This window comes from Heterocephalus glaber, unplaced genomic scaffold (genome assembly GCF_053883595.1).
Source record: "Heterocephalus glaber isolate CG9 unplaced genomic scaffold, H.glaber_assembly_v1.0 deba00001481, whole genome shotgun sequence".
Classification (NCBI taxonomy): Eukaryota; Metazoa; Chordata; class Mammalia; order Rodentia; family Bathyergidae; genus Heterocephalus; species Heterocephalus glaber.
In genome coordinates this window covers 64,370,234-64,380,901 of record NW_028258317.1, presented here as the reverse complement: position 1 = coordinate 64,380,901, position 10,668 = coordinate 64,370,234, and the positions used below count along the sequence as shown (strand labels likewise).

The following is a 10,668-nucleotide window of genomic DNA, read 5'->3' as shown; positions in this document are numbered from 1 at the left end:
CAAAATTGATGGAGAAATAAGATACTTTCATGATAAAGAGGACCTTAGGAACTTCATGAATACCAAACCAACACTGCAAAAATTTTAGACAATATCTTAGGAAAAGACATTGAGGATCACAACCCCAGGAAACCCAGCAGAATGAATCCATTGGGCATGACAAATTAAATCCAAAGGGGAAGAATCCAATAAAAAGAAAAAGTCATGACAAGCTTTTTAAAACTTTTAACTTCATCTCCCTAGAGAGTGTGTAATTCAATCTTGATATTGTACTGATTAGTATTTTTCTGATTCTAGTGTTGCACACCTTTCCTTATGCTGTACTGGCAATTTATTATCTTCATATGTCTACTTTCTAATTGGGTTGTCTATTAATGAGCTGTAAGAGTTCTTTATATATTCTGGTCATAGGTTGTATGCATTGTAAATACGGTCTGTTTAAGGACTACTTTTCACTTTAACGATGTCATTTAAAGTTCTAAATTTTGATGGAATCTCATTTATCAATTTTTTTCTTTTATAAATCTTTTTTTTGTATCCTGGGTAGTTCTTGCCTACCCTGAATTCATAAACATTTTCCCTTATAATTTCTTCTTAAGGTTTTATAGCTTTAGTCTTTCATATTTAGGTTCATAGATCCTTTCAAATTATTTTTATATATGGAAACAAAGGGTTGAGGTTAATTTTTATATATGGATACCAGGTATTCTAGTGCCATTTGTTGAAAACACTACCTTTCCCTCAGCTCTTGAATTGAGTTTATATTCTATAAAATGTTAATGTTAAATAATCTTTCAAAACTCAGTGGACCATATATGTGTGATTCTATTTCTAGATTCTCTGTTTTATTCAAATGATCTATATGTCTTTCCTTACACCAACACTGCCTTGATTACTGTAACTTTAGAGGAAGTCTTAAAATTAGGTACTAAACGTCTTCCAACACTGTTTTTTTCTTTTTATTTTTCTAGTTCCTTTGTATTCTTACATAACTTTTAAATTTCAATATCCAATTCTTCATTTATAGCAAGTATACACAGACCTGAATTTTTATATTTACCTTGTGTTTTCTAATCCTGCTAAATTCAAATACAAGTTCTAGGGGCTCCTAGAGATTTCTTAGTATTTTCTCTGTGGATGATCATTTCATCTACATATGAAGATTTTGCTTCTACCTTGCCAGTCCTATCCTAATTGTGTCATTTTGTTGCCAGACTATTTTGGTTTGGGCCTATATTTCAAAATTTAATGTACAGGTGAAGAGTAGGCATATCTGTTCTTTTTCCCCACCTTAAGGAGAAAGCATTGTATCTTCTCCATTCATATAAGGTGTTTTTGCTGGAAGTATAGACCACATGTCTTTAATCTGTTGAGAAGGTTCTGTTCTACTTCTAGTCTCCTGATAGCTTTTACCATAAACAGCTGTAGAATTTAGTCTGATACTTTTTCTCTAACTGGTGACAGGATCACATGGCTTTTTCCTTTCCTCTCTTAAAATGATGACTTCTGGGTATCGATCTTCCAATGCTGAACCAACACTGCCATCCCTATAACAAAACCACTTTCTACATCCTGCCAGATCTGACTTCTAATAGTTTGTTTTGTTAAACAAATTTCTGTCTATGTTCATGCTTTTTTCTTCTATTATCTTAATCCAGTTTTAGGATTAGCACAATGTTGAGTTCCTAAAATGAGGGGAGAAGTGTTCCTTCTTTTTTCTGCTTTAATTGTTTGATATAATTTATCAGTTAAAATGTATATGAGCCTGCTGTTGTCTTATAGGTAGGTTTTCAAGTTAGGAATGTACTTTCTTTAATAGGTGCTATTCAAATTTTATATTTCCTCCAGAGTTAGTTTCATTAATTTGTCTTCTGAGGTACTTCTTAGAAGTTGTCACATTTTTTCAAAAAAGATTGTTTTAATATGCTTTCTATATCCTTTTCAATTCTGTAAAATCTGTGATAATGTCTCCTAGATCTTGATATTGTAATTTTAATAATGTATAATTGATATTGTGTAATAGGAAGTAAAGGTCTAAGGGAGCAGGGGAAGTGGGAGGGGTAGAGGAAAGGAAAGAAGGGAAAAGAAAAAATATGAGAAAATAAAAAAATGGAAACAAAATTTTTGCAAACAGGGGAGGGTGGAGGGGGTGAAGGGAGGGCAGGGGAAGGGGGAAAAAAATAAGAACCAAGATATTCATGTAATGGTACAAGATCCCAATGATGAATGTAACTGTATTTTATACCTAAAATGTACCAATAAACTTAATGGGGGGGGAACATAATTTGCATTATATTTGGTTTATTTTAATAGAAGAAACACAATAAAGGTGAAATTCTTTTTGTTTTCACTCTCAGTGTCTGTGTTCCTTTTCTTCCTAGAGGCATTCAATATCATGAATACTAGTTGATATTATATTTCTCTACATCTGTTTCCACAAATAATGAGTTAGTACATAATTATTTACTGAGCATTAATGTGTACCAATTTGCTCACAATCCTCTTTGATTTTTTTGACTGTCAAAATATTTTACTATTTATAAACTCTTCTATTATTTACTCTATTTTTTATTCTTTTTCTTTTATTGATACATTTTAGATATACATTATGGTAACATTAAACATTGGGAATTTGTACATATATACAATGTATATATACAATTATATATAATGTATAATTATATAATAATGTGTAATGTATAATTATAATGTGTAATGAATGTATACTTATGTATAATGTATAGACACAATTATATATAGTGTATATATACAATATATATATGTGATGGATCTTGCTTCTTTTTTTTTCCCATTACCCTCCCCACCTTCAATCCCTCTTTTCCTCTTTATTTACAAAAGCTTAGTTTCAATTTTTTCATTCTTTTCCTTTTTTATTCTTGTCCCTTCTTTCCTTTCCCCCTTCTCTCTCCTTTGTTCATCATCTCATTTGGACATTTTCTTCCCATTTTGCAATATCTATTGTATATTTTGATATTCATTTATATTTTCAGCTTCTCACAACAAAAAAATCAGGCAATATTTGAACATGTGTGCTCCATTTATTTCACTTAGGAGTATGGTCTCAACATGCAGCCATTTAGTTAGAAAATTTTCAAGCTTATTTTTGTCAATAACAGAGCAGTACTCCATTGTATAAAAAAATACACCTTTATTCTTTGGTTGATGGGCATTTAGGTTGTTTCCAAGACTTAGCTATTACAAACTGTGCCCCTATAAACATGGGTGTGCATACATCACTGTGGTATGATGCTATTCTTTTTTTTCCCCATTAAGTTTATTGGTACATTTTATGTATAAAATACAATTACATTCATCATTGGGATTTTGTACCATTACATGAGTCTCTTGGTTCTTATTTTATTTCCCCTTCCCTTGCCCTCCCTTCACCCCCTCCACCCTTCCCTATTTGCAAAGACCTTGTTTCCATTTTTTTCCTCTTCTCATATTTTTTCCTTTCCCTTTTTTCTCTTCCCCTACCCCTCCCAATTCCCCTGCTCTTTTAGACCTTTTCTTCCTGTTACACAATAATCAGTTATACATTTTTAAAATTACAATATTAAGATCTAGAAGACATTACCACAGATTTTACAGAATTTAAAGGGATATAGAAAGCATATTACAAAAATCTTTTTTGAAATAAATTTGACAACTTCTAAGAAGTACCTTGGAAGACAAATTAATGAAACTAACTCTGGAGGAAATATAAAATTTGAATAGCACCTATTAAAGAAAGTATATTCCTAGCTTGAAAACCTACCTATATGACAACAGCAGGCTCATAAACGTTTTAACTGATAAATTATATCAAACAATTAAAGCAGAAAAAAGAAGGAACACTTCTCCTCTCATTTTAGGAACTCAACATTGTGCTAATCCTAAAACTGGATAAAGATAATAGAAGAAAAAAGCATGAACATAGATAGAAAGTTGTTTAACAAAAAGAACTATTAGAAGTCAGATCGGGCAGGATGTAGAAAGTGGTTTTTGTTATAGGGATGGCAATGTTGGCTCAGCATTGGAAGATCCACCCACAAAAGTCATCATTTTAACAGAGGAAAGGAAAAAGCCATATGATCCTGTCACTAGTTGGAGAAAAAGTATTGGACTAAATTCTACAGCTGTTCATGGTAAAAGCTATCAGGAGGCTAGAAATAGAACAGAAACTTCTCAACAAATTAAAGACATGTACTCCATACTTCCAATGAGAACGCTTTGTATGAATGGAGAAGATACAATGCTTTCTCCTTAAGATGGGGAACAAGGGCAGGTATGTTTACTCTTTATTTGTCCATTAAACTTTGAAACCTAGGCCCCACCAAAATAGTCCAGCAATAAAATGACACAACTAGGATAGGATTGGCATGGCAGAAGCAAAATCTTTATATGTAGATGAAATGATCATCTACAGAGAAAATCCTAAGAAATCTCTAGGAGCTCCTAGAACTTGTACTTGAATTTAGCAGCATTAGAAGACACAAGGTATATATAAAAATTCAGGTCTGTGTATACTTGCTATAAATGAAGAATTGGATATTGAAATTTAAAAGTTTTGTAGGAGTACAAAGGACCTAGAAAAGTTAAAAACAAAAACAAAAACAGTGTTAGAAGATGTTTAATACCTAATTTTAAGACTTCTTCTAAAGCTACAGTAATCAAGGCAGTGTTAGTGTAAGGAAAGACATATAGATCATTTGAATAAAACAGAGAATCTAGAAATAGAACCACACATATATGGTCCACTGAGTTCTGAAAGATTGTTTAACATTAGCAATTTATAGAATATAAACTCAATTCAAGAGCCAAGGAAGAGATAGTGTTTTCAGCAAACAGCACTAGAACACCTGGTATCCATATATAAAAAATTAAACTCAACCCTTTATTTCCATACATGAATATAATTTGAAGGGATCTGTGAACCTAAATATGAAAGCCTAAAAGTATAAAACTTTAAGAAGAAATTATAAGGGAAAATGTTTATGAATTCAGGGTAGGCAAGATCTACCTAGGATACAAAAGACATGATGTATAAAAGAAAAAAAACTGATAAATGAGATTCCATCAAAATTTAGAACTTTAAATGACCTTGTTAAAGTGAAAATTAGTCCTTAAACAGACCATATTTACAATGCATATACCCTATGACGAGAATATATAAAGAATTCTTAGAGCTCGTTAATAGACAACCCCATTAAAAAGTAGACACAAGAAGATGATAAATAGCAAATACAGCACAAGGAAATGTGTGCAACTCTAGAATCAGAAAAATACTAATCAGTGCAATAACAAGATCGAATTATACACTCATTAGGGAGATGAAGTTAAAAGTTTTAAAAGCCTTGTCATGACCTTTTCTTTTTGTTGGATTCTCCCCCTTTACATTTAATTTGTCACGTCCAATGGATACATTCTGCTGGGTTTCCTGGGGTTGTGATCCTCATTGTCTTTTCCTAGGGTATTGACTAAAGTTTTTTGGAGTGCCGGTTTGATATTCATGAAGTTCTTGAGGTGCTCTTTATCATGAAAGTATCTTATTTCTCCATCAATTTTGAAAGATAGTTTTGCAGGGTACATCAATCTGGGTTGGAGGCTGTTTGCCTTTAGGGCTTGCAATACATCACTCCAAGCTCTTCTTGCCTTGAGGGTTTGCATTGAGAAGTCTGCTGTGATTCTGATGGGCTTTCCTTTGTATGTGATTTGTTTCTTTTCTCTCACTGCTTGTAGAATTTTGTTCTTCTGTTGGGTTTCTGGAATCCTAACAATTATATGCCTATGTGTAGATTTTTTTTGATCAAGGCTTTTTGGAGTCCTATATGCCTCCCTTATCTGTATGTCAAGTTCTTTTCCCCTCCTTGGGAAGTTTTCTGCCGTCACTTCTGTGAAGTTTTTTTTTTTTTATGTCATCTGCACTATCTCCTGTTTCTTCATTGACTCCAATCAGTCTTAAGTTATTCTTCGTTGCATTGTCTAGCAGCTGCTGGATTGATTTCTCGTGTTCCCTTACAATTTTAAAGCAATTTTTCTTTTCCTGGTCACTAATTGAAATCTTTTCTTCTATATCTGAAATTCTATCCTCACATTGGTTCATTCTGCTGTGCAGACTTTCCATGGAGTTTTTAATCTCCTAGAAATCTGTTTGCTTTGGTTTTATGGATTGCATTTGTTTCCTGTGTTGGGATTCCATCATGTTCCTCAGCTCCTCTCTAGATTTATTAATCATTTCGTGTGCTACAAGCACAATCTCTTCTGTTATCTGAGTAGTTATTTCTGATTTCATTTTTCCCAGATCCTCTTTTGTTGCCAGTTCAGAGAGTCCAGGTGTTTGAGTATCAGATTTTTCCATCTCGTTTCCCTTTGGGCTTGCTGTAGGTGATCCAGAAGTCTGTTTTTGAGACTTGTTTACATGTCTTCTCATTTCCACAGTAGGGGGGTCCTTCTGGCACCCAAGTGGCTCAGCTTCTCTGCCCCAGGAGCTTGGCATGGCAGTGGGGGAGCTTCCTTCTGGGTTCTGGGACTGGCTCAGCTTCTCTGCCCTAGGAGCTTGGGATGGAGGCGGGGGAGCTTCTTTCTGGGTCAATGCTATTAATTCTTTCAGGAAGATATTACGAAGGGGAATATCTGGGTCAAATGGAAGCTCTAGTTTTAGTTTTTTAAAGAATCTCCACACTGATTTCCACAGTGGATGCAGCAGTCTATACTCCCAGCAACAGTGGAGAATGGCTTCTTTCCCCACACAGCCCCGCCAGCATTTGTTATTGGCTATTTTCTTGATTATAGCCATTCTTTCTGGAGTGAGATGGAATCTCAGTGTTATTTAAATTTGCTTTTCTCAAATGATCAGTGATGTTGAACAATTTTTTCATATATTTATTTGCCATTTCTACTTCTTCATTTGGGAAATGTCTTTGTATTTTGGATGTCCATTTTTGCATTTGGTCTTTAAATTTGGGGGGTCTGATTTTGAGTTCTTCTTTTTTTAACAGCAGCTGTTCAGTTTTTATTGAACATGTTACAAAATGAGGTTTAGTCAAAAAGACCAAAGCCCATGTTGTCGTCAGACTCCTCAGATTCTTCTTTCTTTGCTTCCACCTTCTTCTCAGCTGGGGCTGCAGTGGTGGAGGGGGCAGGGCCTCCTGCAGGTGCAGCACCAGCTGCAGTAGCAGGGCCACAAGCCCCTACATTGCAGATGAGGGTCCCAATGTTGACATTGGCCAGGGTCTTTGCAAATATGCCAGGCCCAAAATGTTCAACATTGATACAGGCCACTTTAATGAGGACATTGATCTTATCCTCTGTGACTGTCACCTCGTCCTTGTGCAGGATAAGGGCAAAGTGTATACAGGTGAGCTCAGAGACAGAGGCCACGGTGCAGGCTGCTGGGCACGGTGCTAGACCCCAGATGAAGTGAGGGCCTCACCTCAACTCAGCCTTAGCTCCCTCGGAAGAACTGAGCACCATGGTGGCAGCTGAGGAAAGATTGAGTTCTTTATATATGCTAGATATTAGTCCTTTGAGGAACAAGCTGCCAAAATTTTTTTCCATATTGTAGGTTGTCTCTTCACTCTGTTGATGGTTGCTTTTGCTGTGCAAATGTTTTTTTTAATAAGATGAGATCCCAGTTATTTATTATTTGTGATATTTCCTGTATGATGGTTTTGTTCATAAAGTCTTTGCCTACACCAATGTCTTCAAGAATTCTACCTATTCTATCTTCCAGAAGATTCAATGTTTCCTTTTTATTATTTAGATCTTTGATCAATTTTGATTTTAGGTTAGTGTGTGATAAAAAATATGGGTCTAGATTCAATCTTCTTCATGTGGAAAGCCAGTTATTCCAGCACCATATAATGAAGAGGCTATTTTTCTTCCAGTGAAGATGGTTGGCTCTTTTGTTGAAGATGAGGTGTCTGAGTATGTCTGGAGTTATTTCTGCATCTTATAATTTGTTCCATTGATCCTTGGGTCTTTTTTATTTTTGCCATGGTGTTTTTTATCACACTAGTCTTGTAGTGTAATTTCAAGCCAGGGATTGTGATGCCTCTGGCATGACTTAGTTGTCCAGAATTGCATTTGCTCTTCTGGTCTATTCTGGTTCCCAATGAACTTTGGGATTGTTTTCTCTAGTTCTCTGGATATACTATTGTTATTTTGATTGAGATTGAATTATATAAATATGTATAACAATTTTGGAAGTAGGGCCATTTTCACTATATTGATTCTTCCTACCCAAGAATACGGGATATATTTCCATTTTCTGATATCCTCTGAAATCTCTTTTTTCAGAGTACTGTAGTTTTGAATGTAAAGGTTTTTTATTTCCTTCATTAGATTGATTCCTATGTGTTTCTTTTTTTAGATGCTACTGTGAAAAGTGTTGTTTCAGTAATCTCTCTCTCAGTGAGTTTATTATTTGTGTACAGGAATGCTATTGATGTTTGAATATTGACTTTGTATCCACTTATGCTACTGAATTTGGTTATTAAATCTAGAATTCTTTCAGTGGAGATTTTGCGATTTTTTTATGTAGAGTATCATGTCATCTGCAGATAATGATAATTTAACTTTTCCCTTTCCTATCCTTATTCTTATTTCTCTCTCTTGTACAATTGCTCTGGTTAATGTTTCCAGAACTATACTGAATAAGAGTGGTGACAATGAACATCCTTGTCTTGTTCCTGATTTTAGAGTGAAAGTTTTCAGGTTTTGCCCACTTAGTATGACGTTGGCTGTTGGTTGGTCATAGATGGCTTTTATCAGATTGAGATAAAGACCATCTATTTCAATTTTCTGTAGGGTTTTTAGCATGAATAAATGTTGGACTTTGTCATACACTTTTTCTGAAACTATTGAGATGATTATGTGGGTTTTTGTCCTTGGCTCTATTAATATCATGTATTACATTTATTGATTTGAATCTTTTCTTTTCTTTTTTTTTTGGATAAGGTTGGCTAAGGGTTTGTCCATTTCATTTAATTGTTCAAAGAACCAACTCCTTGATTCATTGATTCTTTGTATTGTTTCTTAGTCTCCATTGCATTAATTTCTGCACTGATCCTTATAATTGCCTCCCTTATATGAGTTTTGGGCTTGACTTGCTCTTCTTTTTCTAAACGCTTGAGGTTCAACATTAGGTTGTTTATTTGAGCTCACTCTGTTATTCTGATATGGGAATTTACTGGTATAAATTTCCCTCATAGGACTGCTTTCATTTTGTCCCATAAGTTCTGATATGTTGTATTGGCATTATCATTTAATTCCAGAAACTATCTAATTTCTTCTTTAATTTCATCTGTGATCCATTGATTGTTCATGAGGGTGTCATTTAATTTCCATATATTTATGAAGTTCTTGAGGTTTCTTTTGCCATTACTTTCCAATTTCAATGCCCTGTGGTGTGACAATATGCATAGGATAATTTCCATTCCATTGTCTTTACTTAAGATGTGGTCTATTTTGGAGAACACCCCATGTGCAGCTGAGAAGAATGTGTATTCTAATTTTGTGGGGTGGAATATTCTGTAGACATCTACTAAGTCCATTTGTTCAAAAATTTGGTTCAGTTCTGATATTTCACTGTTTATTTTTGTCTAGTTAGTCTATTTGTGACTGTGAGGCATTAAGATCCCCCATTACAACTGTATTAGTGCTTAGTTGATTTTTCATGTGCATTATATGGTTGGATACACAAGTATTTAGTGCATATATACATATTTATGAATGTTATCTCTTCCTATTGAATTGTTCCCGTTATAAGGATGCAGTGATCTTGTTTGTATGCAGGGTAGTGGATAATCCCAGTAAGCCAGCACCTTTTGTTCCACTGAAGTCAGGCTGGCTTCTGGCTGTGAGGCTGGAACCTGATTTGTTCAGTCTGAAACACTCCATGTGTCTCCTGCCAGCTTGAACTCAGCTCCTTGACCTCTTGCTGACTTGTGCTTAGCAGCCTTACTCTGACACTTGGAGCCACTAGATAGATCCAGCAATTGCTTTTGAGTGCCTAGCTCAGTTGGGCCCTCTCCAAGGTGACTACTGGCCCTCTGTTCAGTGACATCTGAACTTGAATAACTCACCAGCCACTGCAGTCCACTGAGTCCACCGCTCTGTTCCATGAGTGCATTTCTCCGTGGAAGCCTCTGGGTTCACCAGTAGCCACTGTGCATCTGCAGGTTTGAGAAGTTTTTCAGGGCTCTGGGACAAAGGACTGCTCGCCACCTCCTTCTGCATTGAAGCCTCTCTCTTCCTCTCTCTTCATTCTCCCCATGGGTTTAAATTCTTGCTTAAGATCCTTCCTGGTTCCCAGGGACCCACACTCCTCCTTCTTCTCTTCCTCACATTGCTATATTCCAGCATCTGGACAGCAAATCTCAGAGAGGCTATTTCTTTGCTGCTCACCACTCTGCCATCTGGATTGGAACTTGATTCATGAAAAAGCCTTGTGAAATAAGTGTTATTTATAGATGCTATTTTACAGATGCAAAAACTGAGACATGAAGAATTTAAATAATTTGGAAAGGTCCACAGATAGTAAGTGGCAGGTGGGGATTCAAAAGGAGGCATCTGGTTTCCTTTCAACAGTGTGTTTTAAGATATATGCAAGGCATAATACAAATATAGGGTGAATGTTTAATTAAAAAAAACTTATTACAGTAA

At 35.2% G+C, this 10,668-nt stretch overlaps 1 pseudogene; it reads right to left on the bottom strand.

Moving 5' to 3' along the window:
• Positions 1 to 7,010: 7,010 nt before the first annotated feature.
• Positions 7,011 to 10,242, bottom strand: LOC101704418 (large ribosomal subunit protein P1 pseudogene; annotated as a pseudogene).
• Positions 10,243 to 10,668: the final 426 nt, after the last annotated feature.